We start from the raw sequence: 13,118 nt of genomic DNA on the forward strand, positions 1-13,118 counted from the left end.
TGTTCTTGGAGAAATTAATAAGAATGATACTAACTCTTACTTTTTTTTGAGCAAGACAGTGTTCTATATGCTCTACATATATTAACTTCATTTAATTTCTATTTCAGCCTCATGAGATGGGTACTATTATTATAAATCTCTGTTTCTCAGAGGTGGAAAGTCAAGCACTTGCCTAAGGTTAATGAGAGAGAGCCAAGATTCAGACCTAGGCAGTTTTGACTCAAGAGTCTACTCTTAACCACTATGCAATACCGCCCCTCTAACTTAAAAAGCAAACTAGGTAGCTCTCAGGTAGTACTGGTCTCTTAAGCTGGGTACTGGAATCCACGGGGCTTTGTGGGTAGAGCCTAGTTTAACAATAAAGTATGTTCTTATGTTTGAAGAACATTTATCTAACTGGGGCAAAATCTGCTGCATGTGGCGAACAGCTCCCCTCCTCCGAAACAAACACACACACCCGATTAGTCCAGCTACCTGTTAGTAACTCGCTCCCACCACCCCTGCGCATTTTACATTTCAGCTGGGGAAAATATATATATCTTCTGGTTTGTCTAGTGCTGGTTTATGCCTGTCATTTCCACATCTCATCTGATTTAGTATCTGTCTTATTGCAGGGATTTTTAATATATTAATATACATTATTACTCCCCAAGTATGGGAATGGAAATGAGATCATCCTCAGGCTTATTTGACCCTTGACCTCTGCTCTTTGCAGCACAACTGTTAACAGCTCTGAGAACATCACTCTGGGTACACATTTCAGGAAGTGCCAGTATAGAGGAGTGACAAAGGAAGTCCTAGAAGTCTTAGATTCTAGTTCCAACTTTTGTGACCTTGGGTAAATCTTTTACTTTATGCCACGGTCTTCCCATTTGTGGAATGATGAAGTCATACTACTACGATTTACGATTCTCTTCTGGTTCAGGCCAGTTTCTAATAAGAATGTTGTATATCCTGGACAAGTCAAAATTTCCAGAGTGAGGTTGAAGTGTTGATGTACAGAGGGATAGGGTAACATTAAAAAATATATATAGGTGAACATGGCCCATTACACGGGCACATGAGTTACATCATGTCCCTTGAACAGAAGTTTCATATGGAAAAAGCCTATGAGGCTGCAGTGAGACCTGCAACCCACTCACCCTGTTATAAAGTATGATCCCAAGGAAGACAAATATTACAATGGTGAAGCATGCTGTTTCTGTTAAGACTGCCCTACAGCCTTCACAGAGACTTCAACTACTTACTAGATTACTTAATGAATGCCCTTAATGTGCATCTTGTGAACCGTTAAAGGTGGGTGTAATGTTCACATGCCTTGCTTCAGCATGCTTAACTTTCTTACCCAGCTTCTCAATGGAAAAGCCAGGTCTTAACTGACCTTTTGTGTAGCTTTGGACAGGTACTTGATTGCTTCATTTTAAAACCTTCCTGCTGGTAAACTAGGCTTAAGGATATTAACTTGTAGCTAATTATCAACTACATGGGAAATATACAAAGAGGGGTACAAAGAAGGGAATGATCTTTAAGAACTGTAACTCTGAGGTCTTACATAATAGTGTGGGATAAAGCTGAGATGAAACAATTTAATGGGGTAAATAAAAAGAGATTAAACGAGACTTGATTTATCAATACTGTACTACCATTTTATGGGGTCATCACTGAAAAAATTTTTTTTACCCTTTTCCCTGCTATAAAAGCATTACATACTAATTGTGGAGATTTCAGAAAATAAAGAAAAGTGAAAAAAAAAGAAAAAGTAAAAAAAAATTGGCACTACCATAAAAAGATGGTCCCACTAAAACAAGATACATATTTTGTAATTTTGATACAGTGACTTCCGCCTTTTGCTCTGTATATCTGAGGATATGTAGGCATATATACACATAATCTCACAACTTTAAATATCTGGAATTACATATTGTATAAAAATACTTTATCTTCTGGTATTATATCATGAGCATTTTTCCATGTCAGTAGTCTTAAAAAACATTTTCAATGGCTATATGACAAACTGTTGTTTGTCTACTATACTTATTTGTTCTTCTATCATTACTTAGATTAGTTCTAAAAGTTGCTTTTGTGAACTTATTTGTAATATACATCCTTATAACATTTTATATATTTCTGATAAGAATAAATTTCTAGAAGAGAAATTACGTTGTAAAAAGGTTAGGGTTTTAACATCTAAACTGTTTTCCAGAAGGTTTTGAGGTCAATTTTAAAGTCATCAACATGTATAAAAACACCTGCTTCACCACACTCTTGCAAATACTGAGTTTTTAAACATTGCCAATAGGTAAAAATATTGCATTTTAATCTGCATTCATTTGATTATGAATGAGAGTAAATAGTTTAGTCTTTTTATTAGCCATGTGTATTTGTTATATGAGTAGAATGTTTTTAAACTTTGTTCATGTGTCAAGGAGGGTTTTAATGTTCATACACAAACAAATGTATACCAATGTGTATTAGTCTTCAAATGTTAAGATTAATTTTTGAAATTGTTTTATCTTTCAATTTTTAAGATTATTTTTGATCTACAGATGTTTTAAATTGTAAGAAGAGCAAATATGTCATCTTTTTTCATTGCAATTATGCTTTGAAAAGTTCACTCCATCCCAAAGTAGAAACTTTTATCTATTTTTTTGTTAAACCGTTTAATTTTTTTTAAACATTTAAATCCTATGCAGTAGATTTTGTTGTATGGTATAAAGTGAAGCTCTAACTTTATTATCTTTTCAAATGTTTAATCAATTGTCCTAAGATCTCGCTGACCAATCCTTCCCTCTCTCATTATCTTATTATGGCATTTTCATTTAATCAAAACACAGATCATACATTTGCTTGGGTCTGGTTCCATTTATTTGCCTGTGAGTCTTCTATAGGTGTAATTCCATCATTTTATTCCAAAAACCATACTGAACTACCTTCTTTTCTATTTTCCAAATGGCTGTCACAATGGGGTACAGGGAGTAATAAAACAGGGAGCATCAGATTCAGGCTGAAGACTCTGAGAGAGAGAGAAAAGGCAGGGATGGATGGGGGTCACTAAGGATGTAGGGACAGAACTTAAGCTGTTTCTCTCAAGAATCTCACATCACACCTCTGTCACTCAATAGCTGTTTGGCTTTGGGCAAGTTAATTCACCTTTCTGTGCAGTAGTTTCCTAATACATAAAATGAGGTTGTTGAGGGGTTAAATGAGTTAGTGTAAAACTCTTAGAACACTGCATAGCTCATGGTAAACATTATTATCAGTTATTTGAAGCTATCTTCTATCTCCATTATTCCATAGAAATTACTTCTGCTAAGGATGTCAGTGATTCCTTAATTGTCAAATTAATACAGGACAGGGATTAAAATTACAAGCTCCCTAGAATCAGGTGGAATTAGAACCCTACCTGTGCCATTTAAAGCTGTGTTACTTTGGGAAAGTTACTTGCTCATTCTGTGCCTTAGTTTTTTCATCTACAAAATGGGGTTATTAATAGTGCCAACCTTATAGAAGTATTACATAGAATCTTGACATGATGACTATAAATTGTTTAGCACACAGCCTGGAATACAAGTAAATTCTCAGGAAATGGTCATTATAACCATCATCTTACCTGATTGCCTTGGGGCATCTGACACTGATGTTAACCCTCAACTTTTTGATACTCTTTCCTCCTTTGTGTTTTGGCACATTATGGTTTGGTTCTCAACCCATCACTTCATGCGTTCTCTCTTTTTTTTTTACCTATATCCTGTAAAATGCTGGCATTCTTCAAGGTGTCCTCCACTTACCCTACTCCTTGGTGACCATACACGTTCTTGATGTTCTTTCTTCTAAGCCAAGAGTTGGCAAATTTTTTTTTTTGTTAGAGGACTGGACAGTTAATACTTTAGGCTTGTGGACCATATGATCTCTGTTACAACTACACATTGAATCAGAAAAGCATCCATTGAAAATATGTAAATAAGTGGGCATGGTTATGTTACAACAAAACTTTATACACAAAAACAGGCAGTCAGAAAATGGACCGTAGTTTGCCAACTCCTCCTCTAAGTGGTTGTTACAGCTCAGGTATCCTTTGATTAGACTACCCATCAGACTACATCTGTCCTCCCTACTGGACGGTGGGCAACCTAAAAGCCTGGTGTCCTTCCATCCTTGCACATTCTGCTTGTAGCCTAGAATCTGGCAGATGCATTAAATCAACATCTGCTGAAACATGAGATGACCACATAAATATCAATCTTAAGAGTTAAAACCTTTGTTGTGCAGTAAAGAAGGCATTTCTTCCATGTGAACCCTTCAGTAGCTACCAAAACAAACCATAGAGGAGATCTCATGGCCTGTATAACACACTGAGATATCTAGTAGAATTAATCTTTCTTTTCCAAACATGGAAGGAAAATTCAGATCCAGGAAATTCACAATTTCAAGGACCAAGTAATATTGCAGACATCAAAATAGAGCTGTCCAGTGTGATCTATAAAACAGGACACATTTTATAGGAATTGAGAAACAGCTGTTTCCCCATTTCTGTTTTTAAAAAGGGAATAGCTATAGGGCTCAGGGGTATATGCTAAGCATATGGAAAAATTTATTTGTTTAAAGAAATGTGACATGGAGCTGGCAAAAGGCTCAGTTTGTAAGAGATAATGTCCTGGTGGGTGAAATAAAGAGGACAAGAAGGATATGTACAGAGTCATTTCAGTATTGTGATTAATGAAAAAAGAAACACCAATAAACACTGAAGGGAAAAAAAGAAAAGTAAAGCTGAAGCTGAAAAAGAACTGAATATGCTCTAGGGAAGACACTAGCTGCAAAAACCAAGTATCACTTGCAATAATAATGGCTTTAGTAAAATAAATTTTAGATAAAGATGACACTGGTTTAGGGGAAAATATGGAAAACAAAATTTCAGTCAAAAGTAACAGTGTGAATATTGAGTTTCTCTAAATATAGTGTAGAGAATCCTTATAGAACTAATAATACCTGGAAAATATATTGAAGGCGCTGGAGGAGAATTTTAAACTTCTGGAATATACTTAGAAATAGGTAACAAAGAAGCATGTTTAACTTTTTCCTTTTAATTTCCATGTTCAAACTTAACCAGTACTAATATTTTTAGTATAATTAAACATTTGCTGAACTCCCTTTATGAAAGATTACTCATTTTGGGTGACTCAACATATTCTCTCAAGTGGCAATTACCAGGAAGCACTCTTTAGAATTTTATAAAATCATAAAATCACTATTGCTGTGAAAAAAGGACCTAAGATTTTCTTAAAAAGAACAAAGTTAATGTTGGTTTTCTTCAGCTTTCTACTTCCTCTTGTCTCTTAAGAATTATGAAAAGATTCATTATGTGGCTACATGGACATTAATTCATTCATCCTTTAAATATTTAATGAGCTCCTGCTATGCACCAGGTACTGTGCTAAGCCCAGAGGAGGCAAGATGAGTAAGCTACTGTCCTTTTACTCTGAACAGTTAACAATATAGTGAGAACGACAGACATGTGTATAAGCAATTAAAATGCAACGTGATGCTACAGTGATAGAGAAGAGACATGAAGTGGTCAGGGACTTGGGGTGGGGGAAGAGTGGGATTATAAAGGGAGCACCAGGGAGTTTTCTAAGCTGATGGGACTGTCTGCACACACTGATTGTGGTGGTGGTCACATACGTTTAAGTATGTTAAAATTTACAGACCTGTATGTACAAAAGAAAATGTACAACAATTTAAAAAATAAAAACCACAACGTGATAGATGCCTGACAACAGGAGAACAGATAAATAAACTCTGGTTATTCATACAATGGAACACCACTGGGCAATAAAAGGAATGGACTACCGATAAATGCAACAATATGGATGAGTCTCAAAAGCATTACCGAGTGAAACAAGCAGGATGCAACAAATCACTTCCTCTGCGATTCTATTTATCTGAACTTCTACAGTAGGCAACATTCACATGGGAAAGCAGATCAGTGGTTGCTTCTGTATGGGAGGGTGTGGGTGGGGTAGGATTAACTGGGAAGGGACCTCAGGGAACTTTCAGGTGTGACTGAAATGTTCTAGGTCAAAACTGACTGAACTTAAGATTCGAGTAACTCAATACATGTAAATTATACCTCAATAAAAATATGCATTTAGCTCTCTTGGCTTGTCTTTCAAAACACAATTTCTGATTGTGTTTTAAGTTGAAAAACAACAACAATGACAAAAACATTAACAACTTCTCTACCATATGTTATCATTTTCTTTTTAAGATAAATTAGAATTTCATTTGGTTTCTTAATGAAATAAACATAATATGTAATAATACATCTTATGACAAACATAATTAAAATGCAAGTGCAGAGTATGCAGCAGTAAGGGGCCTAGGAGGGCAGAACTCTGCACTTTGCTGGAGTGAGAATCTGTTATGAGGGAAGGCATTCAGAAAGAAGTGAATCTCCTCAGGATGTTGAAGAAAGAGTGGGAGTTCAATGCACAGATCAGGAAAGGAAATGGCATTCCTGAACAACACGTGCAAAGTCACAGATGTGAGAGGGCTGGGGGATGTCCTTCTGGGTGAGGTGCACACAGGGGTGTTCTGGGAAATGAAGCTGTACAGGAGGGCGAGGCCCAGATTGTAAAGATCACCCCCTTCCCTCCCCAGCCCTCCAGTGTATCAGTGAGAAGCACTTTTTGTGGACGGTTTAATTGAATCCTCATAACGATTTCCATTTATCAGAACTGGGGCTTGGCAAGGTGCAGTCTTGCCGAGGTCCCTTGACCATTAAGCCTTCCCACACAGATAGCACGGGCTTGCTCTTGTCCTCAATGCTGTGCTGCCTCCTACTTGCCATTTTGGAGAGTTTGCCCTTGATCATGGTACTGATGGGATCTAAGGGAAGCTTTTACCTGTTCAGCGTCTGCTTTAAAGAGAACTGGCCTCTGACAAGAATGGATCATTTGGGCTGTGGTTCTCAGTCTTTTCCTGCCCCAATTCCCTTGAGAATTATTTCTAATATCATTGATAACAATGGCTAAGCAGTGATCACCAAAGATTGTCAGCTGTCTTCATGCCCCTTATTCTATAAACACTGCTCCCTGCCAAGAGGTTCTAATTTTGGGACTGGGTCAGAAATTAAATGATTATTCTGTAAGTCTCTAAGTGGGAAATAGTATAAGCTTGGGGTTCCCAACTCTAAGTGGGAACATGTATGGAGTGGAAGGGCTGGTACCGGGGAATTTTGTGCAGATGTCTAAGAAACTGAGGTAAATAGGATTTGCTGACCAGCTATTTTCCAGGTCTTGGTGATGATCTGGATTTCTGGCCCCTGTACCAGCTCAGATATGGAATTGTCAGGGTTGGAGGTTTCAGAGCCATCCTTGAAGAAAGGACGTTGCCTCTGTGGTGCTCTAAAGATTATGGTTCTCTGCTAGAGGCGACAACAAGAAGGCTCTCAGAAAAGCCTGGTCCTTGATCTCAGATACTTCTTAGGAATCTTCTTCTACTGAACGGAGATGAAGATTGAGTCAGGACTTGGCATTGGTATTGGAGAGTTGCCTTAATTAATAATGGCTTGAAAATAATCACAACGAAGCTGCACAGAGCTCTGTAACTTATAAAGCGTGTTCAATTTCATTATCTAAAAATAATTTTGAGCTCCACAAAAATGTTGGATGGAGGTCAGCTGAGAAACCGAGGCTTACAGAGGTTAAATTGCTGACACTTGCATAGTCTTAGTTTTTTCCCACAGTTCTCTCCCTCCCTCTCTGCCCAACATTCTTCTTTCATTTTAAAAAGATATCTAGCTATTAGAGTTAACTATAGGCCACCTTATTCCAGAAAAGATTTAAGGCAGCTTTCAAGGTTACACAAAGAAAGATAGTATATAAGTAAAGGTAGGAGTGAAGCTGAAAGGAAAGTAAGAATTAGAACTGAAACCAATCCAAGAGTTACACTAAAGATGTTACAATGACCTATATATTTGCTATTGATGAGGCACAAATTGGACTCTTAAGTTTCTAGTTGCCAATGTGACAAAAGGACATCTTGTCACTATTCAGAGTAGCCATAGGCTAAGAACAATAACAGCAGCAACAACAAAAACAACCAATCCCTCAGAAGTACGTTTTTAGGTTCTTAATAATTACAGCACAAGTGAAAATGCACAGCAAGCAGCTTCCTTTGATAATTTAACAGCTTTGAACGAGGCCTTGAAAGGTGATGCTGGGTCTCACACAAGGGAACCTACCATGGCATGTTTTAAAGAACATGAAAAGTACACCATCTCTCTGAACTCCTGTAGCAAACCGTATTTACAGAAATCAAAGGGGGTGAGACCTGCCAGAGAACTCTTTAGTTGTTGAAACAGTTTCAGGACCCAGGGAGACAGGCAGGGTGACTATTTCCATACTCGCTACAGGGGAAGAGACAAAAACCCACCGACTGTGCTGCAGGAAGACACAGGTCTTCAAAGAGGTATTTCATAAACTGTTTTAACTTCATGATTAGGAGACTTGGTGGCAAACATTAACATGACCTTTGATGTCTTACATCCCTTACGATGATTGTTTTCAACATAGAAAAGAGTTATTTTGGGGTGCCATTTTCTATGTTTGTACATCTTGCTGCCTTCAGGCCCCAGGGCCAGGATTTATTTATGTTGGCTATTTTATAATTTCTTCACTCAATCCTCCAGTTTCCTTACTTTTATGCCAAGGAATGAACACAGAGTTTTTCCTTTTTATAATTTATATATGCAGAAAATACATCCAAGTCAGGAATGCCCCTTTCATCTACCAGAAGAGTCTGGGGCAACCTGACTCATTGACAGGACAAGCCTAGAAATAGAAAAAGCAATCTGGCTGAAAGGGGAAAGGCGAGTGGAAACTTCTAAACCAGCATACTGCTAAGGTGCTACGTCATATTCTCTGAGGTCAGCGATTAGAGTCAAGTTACATCCCAAACAAAATCCTGCCTGCTAATTGCCTGACCCATTACAATATTTATTTCATTGAGTGAGATGCCCAGCCATGACTCCCAAGTGTGGGCTTGGGGACAGATGTAAGAAAGCAGACAGCCAGAGAAATATCAACCCCTTTCTTTTACAAATAGATGCATCTCCCAGGCCCCTAACTGAAATGATTATTTCCCAACTCTCTAAGTGAGAAATCAGATGTGTTATTCTCCTCCCTTTCCAGCAAAATGAGGCACCTGAGATCAAGGAGATCTTTAGCAAACTATGTAAGATGCCTGAAGAAACTGAGTTGTGTTTTGTCATGAGAAGTCCTGCGGTGAGATGGTAACAAAACCACCCTCTGTATGGGAAAGAGGAAGGCAGGGCATGACTGGTGTGGCTAGAATGGTGTAGGTATACATTTTTGGACTTCTGAAGATGGATCTCCCTCAATAAAGACATTCAGAGTGGCAATAAGAAGGAATGCCACTTGCCACATGGAGATGGAATAATGAGAGTGCCATGAATAGGAATGACTCTAAAATACAGGGTGTAAATTAGGACAACAGCCTTTACTTAAAGAAGGTGTCAAGCAGTGCCCGAGGGGCTGATGGGGGTGAGGAACAGTGGAAACAGTTGATCTGAAAGCTGGTATCTGACCATGTAAGACTCACCAATATTAATACTAAAAATAATGATGTCAGCAGGTGCTTGCTGTCACCTTTGTTGAGTGACTGCTCTGTGCCAGGCTCTGTACGGTTCCCAGGTAGCCCTTTGCCAATGGGGATGCTTTTCCCCTTACAGGATGTCCTTGATGTTCAAGTAAGCTAATGGCACCTGAATAACAAAGCTGGGCGATGGGGACTGTGAGGATGGAGAGTGATCTACCTCACGACTGGTTTGCAGCTGGCCCTGAATCACGAGGCTGCTGAGAAGGTCAGGGTCGCCAGCTGTATGACTTGGGGGCTGATGGGAAGGCCTGAACTCCCAAACCTCTTGCTTTCTCCATAGTTCTCATTGCTGCCCCCAAATCGACACATGGTTAAAGAAAAGAAGGGAAAGAGTGATGCCTATAGCCAAAGTGTGCAGTTTAATGGCCAGAAACCAGACTTGTCATATGTAATCAAATCATCATAGTATTGGTGACAGAGTTAAGACAGTTGAAAAAATAGTTGCTAGTCCAACTTCCAATTTCCAAGTTATTGTTGGGGCTGAAATTTCTCTCACCTCAAGAGTTTTTATTTTGGAAAATCTCCAAAGCACACTTTTAGCCATATTTGGGTAATTGAAACATGAAAAAAAAATAGCAGTGTCTTTCAGCCACGTTAAACTCTAACCAGATGCTCTTAAAAACCTATTGCATGTACACAGTATCTTTTATTCTAGTGGAGAGTCATTTTATTCACTCCAAACTGTATCCATCATAGATTGAAAATACTAACTCTTAGAGGCCATGGTAACTGGCCAACACATACCATCTCCAGAGAGGAAGTAAAGAGGACGCCATTGGTCTTTCTAACTCTCCCTCTCTACTCACCTCTCTACACCACTGGAAATTCAAGTCAACTTAACAAACATTTACCAAAAATTTTCTGTGTACCAAGAACAAAGCTGAAGAGTGGAAAGTTGGCATGAATTTAACCAACTTGCAAAGTGAAAATGACATGTAGAATTCTTGTTTAAAAAAATAGGGCCATGACCCTGCCTGAATGGCTCACCTGACCGTCTGGCTCATCTAAAAGACAGTGTTTCTAGCTCTCTCCTCTGACACGTAAAGAAGGCATCCTCCTCCCTCTCCATCTCTGCTACAATTTTCTTTTACTTTCTACCATAGCACTATTTCAAGTTAAAATTATCTGATTTATTTGTTAACTTTTTATTTATTTGATCCCTTCCTTACACTTTAAATTACAAGGTGGCAGGATCCAATAACATCTGTTTTTTGGTTGTATCTCCAGTGTGCCTGGATGTAATAGATGTGCAATAAATAATTGCCAAATGTATGAATGAAGTGAATATAACTGCAAAGAGTAAATTGAAAAAAACAATAGAAGGCCATCTTTTTATTTTATGTTTTTACCACCACAGATACTATTATACTACTGTAAATCTTGGAGTTCTGTTAGAGGTTTGCACGGATTCATTTCAACCAGGACCACCCTGACTGAACTTGAGAATCGAAAAGAATGAAGACCTAACTTACGGCTACAATTAGAAAGTTTCAAGATGAATGCTTTGTAACACCAGGTTTGGCATACAATATATTCTGAATAAGGGGGGATTAGCCCTTTCTCATCTGAGACATTTGCGGTTGAAAGCAGAGTTGCTATTATGTAAGTAGAATGGTGTTCCTTAAGAAAAAATACAAAACTAAGGATGGAGATGGTACAATGTATTCCTGGGAAGCTATTGTGAAGCTGCTTTGAGTGGAACACCCTTGTAACCGTGCCATTTGGCCCTGGCCTAGGATGCCAAACAATGGAGTTGCCTGGAAACTCAGAAATATTCTGGGTACAAGGTCTTCCTCCCCAACCCTGCCCAGTGGCTATAAAGCAGATCTTGAATATTCACACTGTGTTCTGTCCGGTTCTTTGGCCAGTAAGAACCATGTCTGTCCTGGCCACACCAGAAAATGTGGCCTAGAATTGAATTCCTGCTTAGGGATGCTCTCTGGAGGGCCCTGGCTACTCATCTCCTGAATGTACAGCAGCCGTTCTCCAGTCACTTCCTGATTTGCTCATCCCTTAGGATCAATCTTTCTCTGGTTTCCTCAGTGTATTTAATTTTTCTGTTAAGACTATAGCTGCTCAGCACCTCGTTTATTTGGAAGGGGTTCAGCTTCCTTGCGTAATTCTTGTCTTTCCGTGTCTCCAGCTTCCTATTCCCTAGTTGCTGCTTGGAATCTGGCCCCAAATTAGCAGCCCACCTGGAATCATGCTGTAGCCACCTGCCCAGATCCTCCCCGCAGGGCTGAAATACCCAACTTGTAACCTAGGCTGCTGGTCCCCATGCTGGGGCAGCCTCACCCATTTCTCATTCCCACCCCACAGAGGTCCTAGGCTCATTCATCAGTAAAAGTGCATCGAGATGACTCTCATGGCCCCCTCAGGGCACAGAGATAACCTTGCCTAAATCTAGGGATCACTTTGGGGAAGCTGTGACACAGTGGTTTCTTTAAGGCTTTATGTCAGGTACAGGGCACCCAGTGGTGTGAAATTTAAACCTGAGTTACACAATTTTCATGAATAAAACAAGAGGCTAAAATTAGATGAGCACTGAGTTTCTTCTCAGATGAAACATTCCAGGGTCCCATGAGAAGGCCTTCTGGTTCCAAATCCTCTAATTTTCTGCTAAAATGTCTGGTGGCTCCCCACTGTCTACGGAGTACAGTTATAACACTTGGCACCAAAACAACAAGGTCCTTAACATTCTGGACCCAAAAAAAGATTCCACATTACTTAGGACAAAGTTGGACACCACACTCGTGTCCTCTGGGCATGGGAGCAGTGTGCCATTGCTGAGCCCATCATGTGCTTTCTTGCCAGCGTGCCTGTGCTCGCATGGTGTCCTCTGCCAAGCATGCCCTCGTCCTTACCCTTCCCCTGGAAGAAAGCTCCTCCTCCTCCTCCCCCAAGGTGTCTAGGTCATGTATCCCCACCCCCACCTCCACCCCATGCAGTCTCCCTGACCTGCAGTTCAAGTAGACTCAAACAGCATTATGTTTAGCCCTACATTATTTTTATATTTATATAAAATTATATAAATTATATTTATATTTTATTTAATGCACAGTGCATTAAAATTAGAATTTTGTTGTGTGCCTCTTCTACTAGTTTCTGAGTTTTACACAGTATATTGTGGCCACTCAGTAAATGTCTGTTGACGTGAACTGAAAATTGTGTGCTTATACCTGTATACCTGTCCTTGAGGCTATCAGAGACTACCGATATCAAGGCAAGATTTGAGCTGAAAACTTAAACAAGCTTTCGGCTGACCTAACATCTGTTTTATAAGATGTGCCATTAGAAAGGAAAACAAGACTGGAATGAAATAACATTTTTAAAGAGAAGAAAGGCTGAGAGGGGAGAAAGATTTCTAACTCATGCATTTTCTTGTTCACAAAGGAACTTTCTAGCCAAGGAGAAAACATTAATCCAATTTGAGATGTTGT

General features: G+C 39.1%; 1 protein-coding gene across 14 annotated transcripts in view; it reads right to left on the bottom strand.

Annotated features, from left to right (window-relative positions):
• Positions 1-13,118, bottom strand: part of CMSS1 (cms1 ribosomal small subunit homolog) — a 333,735-nt gene that overhangs the window by 40,625 nt on the left and 279,992 nt on the right. Inside the window, exon 2 of one of the 14 annotated variants that reach the window (XM_072966317.1) lies at positions 2,872-3,013. The exons of the other annotated variants lie outside the window; for them this stretch is intronic. The gene's annotated coding sequence lies outside the window, so the exon portion shown is untranslated. The remainder of the gene's footprint in view (positions 1-2,871; positions 3,014-13,118) is intronic. 14 annotated transcript variants of the gene reach the window in all.

This window comes from Vicugna pacos, chromosome 1 (genome assembly GCF_048564905.1).
Source record: "Vicugna pacos chromosome 1, VicPac4, whole genome shotgun sequence".
NCBI classification, from domain to species: domain Eukaryota; kingdom Metazoa; phylum Chordata; class Mammalia; order Artiodactyla; family Camelidae; genus Vicugna; species Vicugna pacos.